Source organism: Delphinus delphis, chromosome 1 (genome assembly GCF_949987515.2).
Source record: "Delphinus delphis chromosome 1, mDelDel1.2, whole genome shotgun sequence".
NCBI lineage: Eukaryota > Metazoa > Chordata > Mammalia > Artiodactyla > Delphinidae > Delphinus > Delphinus delphis.
In genome coordinates, this window is record NC_082683.1 from 73,758,132 (window position 1) to 73,767,568 (window position 9,437).

General features: G+C 38.8%; 1 pseudogene; it reads left to right on the forward strand.

Annotated features, from left to right (window-relative positions):
- The first annotated feature begins 7,018 nt into the window (after positions 1-7,018).
- On the forward strand, positions 7,019-8,304 carry LOC132433550 (transmembrane protein 258 pseudogene; annotated as a pseudogene).
- The last annotated feature ends 1,133 nt before the right edge of the window (positions 8,305-9,437 follow it).

Consider the following 9,437-nt stretch of genomic DNA (forward strand, 5'->3'; position numbering starts at 1 on the left):
TGCAGGGCCCTCCTCCCTGGTGGTGGTAACAGGTGTTAGTTGCTCTACTCTCAGTAACTCTAAGCTAATTATCTCCAATTTCAAAGTGCTACTCTTTTTTTTTAAATTTATTTTATTCAAGTATAGTTGATTTACAATGTTGTGTTAATTTCTGCTGTACAGCAAAGTGGCTCAGTTACGTATACACACACATATGTATTATTTTTCATATATTTCTCCATTATGGTTTATCACAGGATACTGAATACAGTTCCCTGTGCTATACAGTAGCACCTTGTTGTTTTATCCATTCTCTATATAATAGCTTGCATCTGCTAATCCCAAACTCCCAATACATCCATCCCCCAACCCCTTCTTCCCCTTGGCAACCACAAGTCTGTTCTGATGTCTGGGTGTCTGTTTCATAGATAAGTTCATTTGTGTCATATTTTAGATTCCACATATAGGTGATATCATATGGTATTTGTCTTTCTCTTTCTGACTTACTTCACTAAGTATGATAATCTCTAGTTGCATCCATGTCACTGCAAATGACATTATTTCATTCTTTTTTTATGGCTGAGTAATATCATTGTTTATATGTACCTCAAAGTGCTGCTCTTAAGCATTATTCCATGTTCTCTCCCCACCCTTCTTCTAAGTGCAGTTGCTTCTCCTTATTTGTGGTAGTTGTTTTATAAAGTCACCACAAACACTGAATTAGCAAATAGTAAATCATTGCTCTTAGAGGAAATATAGGGTTAAGTTCCTGCAAGCCTCTGGTCACAACATTTTCTTCAATAAATCAATATATAACCTTGTTTTATGTGTGTTTCTGTTTAGACTCCTTTTTTAATATACAGTTGATTTGTTAACATTAAAATAATAGCCAATATCATTATACCTCAGGCCAGAATGAAGTTTATCTACACACATATTTTCTCTGTAAGGCAGTTCACAGCCTTCTTATGTTCAGGAACATTAGATGACACTTCAGCACTATGATTTGGTCCATTTTGAATAGCAAAATCAACAACATACAGCACAAAAGTGCAAAAAAAGTGGTACTAAATAGACCATGGAAAGGATACAGTGTGAGAAATGATACAGGATAGGAGAGCATCACCTTGTTTGACCTCAGCTGGGAATGTGCACATCAGGCAACTCAAATTTTTCACACATGTTTGTGAATGACTGTGAAAGCACTGGGTGTGCTGATTTTGGTGTAACAAACACATTTTAGTGTGTATGTGAATTCACAAATACAGAATTCGCAAGTAGTAAGGATCAAGTGACTGTAAATACTTCGTAACCACTTCAGGTTTACAGATTTCTTTAAGAATTTGATAAAAGTTTCTAACCAGAAAAATGCACTGTTCACATATACACACAAATCTTACATGAAATTCACTTGTGAATTCCAAAGAACCCCAGGTTAAAACTCCTGTCCTCATGCATTTTGTCTGATTCATCTTCATGGAATTTCTTTGAAGTTGGTAGGGACAGAACATAGAGTGATGAGCTCATTTGCCCCGGTTACATCATTGACAGCAATTACATAATTGCCCAGGATTACATAAATAGCATCCCCAGGCAGCCAGAGAGACTGTTACTGAACCAGATTGGTCTGCTCACCCAACACACAGCAAAGCCAATCTACTGACATCAGGTTGTGGTGAAGGAAAATACAGTGTTTATTACAGGGCACCAAGTGAAGAATACAGGTAGCTAATGCCCAAAAGACCCAAACTCCCTGATGACTTTTAGGAATAGGTTTTTAAAGACAAAGTGAGGGGAGTGACATTTGTGGGGAACGTAATCAGCTCATGCACAATTTTCTGATTATTGGGTGGTGAGGTAACCAGGTGAGACCACAGGGGTTAACATTATCAATCTTCAGGCTCCAGGTCATCTGGGGGGGTGTACGTGCTCAGGGTCACGATTCTTCATCTGGTTAGGATATGGTTTCTGCAAAACAACTGAGGAATGTGTATTAGACTTTACCTTTACCTGAGACAGAACTGGGAGTGCTTGGGGGATGACTTGTTTAAGCTACGGTTATTTCCCTGCCTGACTGTGCTATCTTTGTCTCTGTACTACTTACCTGCACCAGGAAGGCCTCCACATAGGTCTCCTCTGTTTCAAGACCACTCCTGGAAATTTAAGTGCTATTTTCAGGGAACTTGCCTTTATTATGAGGTGGTCTCTTAAACATCTCTACTTTGGGACTCATCATCATCATTCTTGTGTGCAGTTGTCCCACCCTTGCAAGTGGACAACTGCATAAGTTTTAAAGTGGCCTGATATCCAGCTTTTATGTCAGATTCAGTCTTTTCAATTTTGTAATCTGTAAGAACTGCACACCCAACACAGGCTTTAGCAAATAATCACTCTCTGAACTTTCTTATGTTTCTGCTGATGGAGGGTGGGGTGATGCAGAGGAGACTAACAAAAAAAAAATTTACTCTATTTTTGAGGTCCATTGTATCTTTTTTATTTTTTGTGGGGTTTTTTTTGTTTGCATTTGTTTGCAGTCCATTTTAAAAGCTGGTTTCCTTTCCTAATTTTTTCTTGCCCATGTGAATAGTTTGATGGATTTCTATTCCCTGGAAATAAACCATGCCAGTGGAACCAAGTCATCTCATCCCTAAAATAAGGGACTAAGTTTAGAGTTTCCAGTGTCTCTTTTGTTCTAACATCCCATGGTTGTCTGATTCTATCTCAGAAGGATTCTGGAAGGCAGAAAGAGGCCAACCAACTAGGATTAAACATGTTCTTCAGAATGTTTGCACTTTAGCAATTAAATATGAAAACATTCTCAATCTCTTACCAAGTTTCACAAGAACAGTGAGAGAATTAATTTCCAAAAATGTTGTAGAAAAGTAGAGATTTAAGAAATGAAATACTAAGGTTTTATATAATGATGCATATTTCATGCAAAAAATGAAATATTTTGAAACAAAATATCCATGTGAATGACTTTCTAAGAGCAAAATAAAAAATAACCTCTTTGACAGAATCAGAACCTTTGGGGGGCATCACTACAGCAGACACACATTGCTGCATTGAAGATATTTTGGAGATGACAATGTTATAAGCATCTTGAGAGATAACAAGTGTGACTTTTTAAAAACAGTAGCAATATCAATGAGTACAATATACGATCAAGCTTCCTTTCTCTGGAAGTTAATTCTACTGATTAGAAAGAATCATACAGAATATAATTTTGAATGCTGTCAGGAACAATAGAAGTTTTCTATAAATCCAATTTCTGAAGACAGCATATACTGTACAACTGTGTATTCAGGGAGGAGGGGGAGAATCTCATTCACTCACATAGTACCAGATATTTTTGTTAATTCTATGTTCTACGACTTGATTCTATGTCACTTTGTAGCAGTAAACAAATCATACTTAAGAATGGTAAAATCTTAAAAATGGGATAATGAAGTCATCTGGAGCCTTGGCTGAACAGCTTGCAAGGTTTCACTAGAGCTGTTTTAGAGATAACCTCCCTCAACCGGCACCATCCCTCTCCTACCAGTGTAAGATAAGGATCTTGAAAAAATAGGGAGAAGAGTTTGAGAAGGATAGGTGTTAGCTCTTTGGAAGACCTAAATAGACATTTCTCCAAAGAAGATATACAGATTGCCAACAAACACATGAAAGGATGCTCAACATTACTAATCATTAGAGAAATGCATATCAGAACTACAATGAGGTATCACCTCACACCGGTCAGAATGGCCATCACCAAAAAATCTACAAACAATAAATGCTGGAGAGGGTGTGGAGAAAAGGGAACCCTCTTGCACTGTTGGTGGGAATGTAAATTGATACAGCCACTATGGAGAACAGTATGCAGGTTCCTTAAAAAAGTAAAAATAGAACTACCATACTACCCAGCAATCCCACTACTGGGCATATACCCTAAGAAAACCATAATTCAAAAAGAGTCATGTTCATTGCAGCTCTATTTACAATAGCCAGAACATGGAAGCAACCCAAGTGTCCATCGACAGATGAATGGATAAAGATGTGGCACATATATACAATGGAATATTACTCAGCCATAAAAAGAAATGAAATTAAGTTATTTGTAGTGAGGTGGATGGACCTAGAGTCTGTCATACAGAGTGAAGTAAATCAGAAAGAGAAAAACAAATACCATATGCTAACACATATATATGGAATCTTAAAAAAAAAGTTCTGATGAACCTAGGGGCAGGACAGGAATAAAGACTCAGACGTAAACAGTGGACTTGAGGACATGGGGAGAGGGGGAAGTATAAGCTGGGACGAAGTGAGAGAGTAGCATTGACATACATACACTACCAAATGTAAAATAGATAGCTAGTGGGAAGCAGCTGCATAGCACAGGGAGATCAGCTTGGTGCTTTGTGACCACCTAGAGGGGTGGGATAGGGAGTGTGGGAGGGAGGCACAAGAGGGAGGGTATATGGGGATATATGTATATGTATAGCTGATTCACTTTGTTACACAGCAGAAACTAACACACCCTTGTAAAGCAATTACACTCCAATAAAGATGTTAAAAATAATAATAATAAATAAAATAAAATAAAAACAGGGAGAGAGCCCCTGAGATTACAAGGGTTCTTGTAATGCTGGAGAAAGTCACCAGTTGGCACAGTGTAGAAGTCCCCACACCCACATGATAATGGGATTGTCTATGGAAACATCGGAAGACCCTAACTGAAACGTTCTCCACTTTGGTTAGTCCAAACAAAGAACATCCTTTCTGTCAGCACAAATAAGAGTCTAGACATCCTCAGAAAATATAGTTTCTTTAGCTATCACCAAATCTTCCCCTCTACCTGTTTCTTATAACCATTTCTTGATATCCACATGGACCTTCTTAATTCCTCATTCAAGTTGGTAGTACATAACAGATTCAATGATCTATCAGGTTATTATTTAACAAATATATATTGAGTGTCTTCTACTTTCCAGGCACTCTGCTAGGCAGGGATGTAACAGTAAACAAAGCCAGTCCATCTATTATGGAGGTTGATCCAACAAGGGCTGGAAAGGGAGCCAGTACAACAGAGTCAGGGAGACACCACAGGAGAAGCACAGCAGGCTGGGCACACAGAAGAACACCTAATTCAGTCTTAGGTTGTCAGTAAAGGAAAAGAATATTAATAAACATCTCTTAAATAGTGTTCACTGTATGCCAGACATCATTTAATTTTAATTCATTTAAGGATTTCAATGATGCTAAGTGAAGAGCCAACTTGCAAAGTGAGGAGGTCACTGGAGCATTCCAGGCAAAAAGAACAGCAGGTGCAAAGGCCCAGAGGTAAGAGAGCATGAAAGAGAAATAGATACAGTGGTGCCCCGGAAGCAGCTCATGCCAGCTCACCAGATCTAACTGTTAAGTATTCAGGAATTTTGTAAGCTAGTAACTGTTGGTAGCTCAAAATTGGCCACAACAGAAATATTTATATTATGGAAGATCGCAAATCAATCAGCATTGTTTTCGTGTTTTGTTTTATGTATTTTTTGAGAACCATTTATCAGTGCATCACTGATCCTGAGGTACAGGAAATAATAACCTGAAATTCTTTGTTTGCATGTTTATCTTGGCATCAAATTCTATGCGCAAAGTTATTTGCATTTTTTAATGGAGTTCAAGGTCATTTTGTTGACAGACATGATTACAATGGTGTGCCAACGTCATCTTCAAAAGAGAAAAAAGATGGCATGTTAAAATATCATATGAACATCATTTACATTTCACTGGCATTTTGACCCAATTTAAACTGAACAACGAGATCCCTACATTGTATCTCAAATATACATAACATCTTCTATCTCAGTAGCTTAAGCTAATCTAGCCCTCTCAAATTATAAAACCCCTCTTGTTGTCATGATGCATAGATAATAGCAATTTTTACATCCAGATTAGATGTAGAGTCTATGCATAAAGCACAATGATCTTAACACTCTTAGGAAATCATTTAGGGCAAGGAGGAAAATGCCCCCAATTCTCCTCACCATGAAGTAACATTAAAATGCACATCCAAGGCAGATGGAAGCAGCCCTGAGAGGAAGAAGCTTTTGCTGATCAAGAGCAGTGTTTTAAGTTTAACTGAGGAAAAAAAACACTGTCTAAAAGTGGCAACATTCAGTAGCAAAGAAATGCTGTGTTTCTCGTGAATATCTCTGTTCACGCATTGCTGAGACCTAGAATATGACGAGGGGGTGTAAGCTTTGCTGCAGGGGAAACCCTGAAACGTAGAAATCATATCGTCAAGCATGAAGAATGGCTGGGTCTGGAGCAAGCAGAAGCTTCTACCGAGAAGGGAGATCACTTTTTTCTGCTTTTCTGTGGCTTCCATGCTTTTCCCTGGGTCTGCAGCGAGTTCATACACCAGGTTATTTATGTGTTCATATATTTATTCAGACTTTTAAAAATTGCTGTGCAAATCCTCCACTCAAAGTTCCCAGAAATACATTTATAGATTTTAAAAACAACTCACTGAAAGACAACATTTTTTGGCGGTATAGTTGATTTAAAACATTATATTAGTTTTAGGTATACAACATAGTAATTCAGCATTTTTATAGATTATACTTCATTTATAATTATTATAAAATATTGGCTGTATTTCCTGTGCTATACATTATCCTTGTAGTTTATTTATTTTATACATATTAGCTGTACCTCTTAACCCTCTACCCCTATCTTGCCCCTCCCCCTTGCCTCTTCTCACTAGTAACCACTAGTGAGTTACTAGTTATAAGTCTGTCTGACTTATTTCATTTAGCATAATACCTTCCAGGTCCATCCATGTTGTTACAAATGGCAAAATTTCATTCTTTTATATGGCAGAGTAGTATTCCATTGTGTGTGTGTGTGTGTGTGTGTGTGTGTGTGTGTACCATGTCTTCTTTATCCATTCATCTGTTGATGGACACTTGGGTTGCTTCCCTATCTTGGCTATTGTAAATAGTGCTGCTGTGAACATTGGGGTGTCTATACCTTTTGGAATTAGTGTTTTTGTTTTCTCCAGATATATACCCAAGAGTGGAATTGCTGGATCATATGGTAGGTCTATATTTAGTTGTTTGAGGAACCTCCATACTGTTTTCCATAGTGGCTGTACCAATTTACATTCCCTCCAACAATGTACAAGTGTTCCCTTTTCTTTACCTCCTTGCCAACATTTGTTATTTGTGGTCTTTTTGATGATGGCCATTCTGACATGTGTGAGGTGATATCATCATTTTGATTTGCATTTCTCTGATGATTAGTGATGTTCAGTATCTTTTCACGTGCCTGTTGGCCATCTGTATGCTGAAAGACAACTTTTGTCTTGTCTACCATCTTTCCCATTCAGAGCTCACTGTTTTTTTTTAACAGGATCATTCTGGGCCGTCTTCCTGATGCCATCACAGCCTCTGCCTGAACCCCAACAGGAAGGTCCAAAGCAGCAGGTGCAAACCCAGATGGGGAAAACTGGTGGATTACTCTGTGTCCAGAAAAATGGAGCTCAAGGCCACGAACAGATACACCATCCCAGGGAACCTTGCTGTCTTCCCCTATTTGACCATGGGGCTGCTAGCTATTGGCTGCTTCTTCACTCGCTGGTACTTTGTTTATGAAGCCACCTCCACCAGGCACGCTCATGATATGTACAAAAGGCTTCTCATCTCCTTGGTGGCCTTGCTATTCATTGACTTTGGAGTTCTCTTCCTGTTACTCTGGGTTGGCATCTACATGTGAGCTCCTAAGGGATCCAACCAGGTAGATTCATTGAATCTTGGTTTTTGTAAATTATTTTTTTTTAACTGTTGCTGGAAGTGTCCCACCTGCTGCTCACAGTAAAGGCAGATGTGGAAAGAGAAAGGAAGTAGAAAGAAAGAAAGAAGAAAGGAAGAAGAAGAAGAGAAAGAAAGAAAGAGAGAGAGAGAAAGAAGAAAGAAAGAGGAGGAAGGGACGGAGGGAAGGAGGAAAGAAGGAAGGAAGGAATTAGGAAGGAAAGAAAGAAATCCTGAATAGGAACTTCAGAATAAGTTTGATGCTGGTAAGCTGCCCAGCATTGCCCCTGACCTTCAGAACTAGGACCACATCATCCTCATAGCATTTACTCAGGGCCACAGCTGCAAAGTCATGGAAACCTGCAAAGCAAGCCCATCATCAGACAATAAAAATCATAATAGCACTTATGATGTGCCAGGCACTGTTGATTTAGTCATTAAAAAAAAACAAAAAAGGAAAACTACCTTTTGTGGTAATGCTATTATTATCCCCCATTAGAATTCTCTAAAAAGGCCCCCCAAATACCCATAAGTAATACGTGGATCAGAGTTTATCCAAAATAAATGTCATAAGCTTCCGGCTAGCCCTAATCTGCACTCCATTAAATATGGCTTTGCCTGTGCTGATGACACTAGTTGTTAGTTAATTCTAAGGGAAGGAAACCAAGTCAGTGTTTAGGGTGTGAACTGACAGATGGGTTAGCAATTCAAATCTTTCTCAAGTCAGGGGTTTTTATTTTATCTCCACAGCTACAGCCTATGTACAGCACCCCACCTCTCAGTCCCCCATTTCTAGAGCTCTTCTGTGGCTTAATTTTGAATGACTTGTCTTGGGTCATCTGTCTTGAGTAGTATTTGTATAGTATCAGCATCTACCAGCAGGTGTCTCTAGGTCACTGAAGGAGCTTCATTAGATTTTGGAGAAGGAAAGAATAAAAAAGGTATTTGGGACACAACGAGGCATGAAGCAAATACCAAGTGATGCCCTACTCCAGGACCAACCCCAAACCTCCAGGTGGCAATTATAAGTGAGTGAGTGAGTGTGTGTGTGTGTGTGTGTGTTTGTGTGTGTGTGTGTGTGTGTGTGTGTGTGTGTGTGTGTGTGTGTGTATGTACACACACACATCCACCCTTCCCCTTCAATGCACATATAAGGAAAAAATATAACTTGGAACATTAGGAAACGTTTAGAGCAGCCATAGAACAAATTGCAGAAATATGGATAGATGCAATACAAGTCATCTTAAAGCCTTCAAATGCCCTGCTTTTGTCTGATGTCTGTAGAAATTTGCATTTATAAACAAGAGAGTCTTTGAATGAGTATGTTAGGCTAAACCCTGCTTTCTCTGATCTTCTTGGCATGGACAGCTAAAGATAGACTCCAAAATTAGTTAGACATCAGGGACTGTGCCTTGGCTACACTGGGTGAGCACTGTACAGATTTGGTAGGACAGAGATCATTCTGTGAGCTTCCAGTTTCTGGAAACTCAGAGTAAAGACCCTGGAGATGAAGCAAGTTCTGGACTCTACATCTGGATTTCCAAAGACTCTCAACCACTTTTAAAAATCTATGATTGCTATCTCAATGATACCAATCACCCAAAGAACAGTGTTAGGACAGGATGAAGTCACCTTACAATACTTGAACATAGAGGATCCGTATCCTACAAG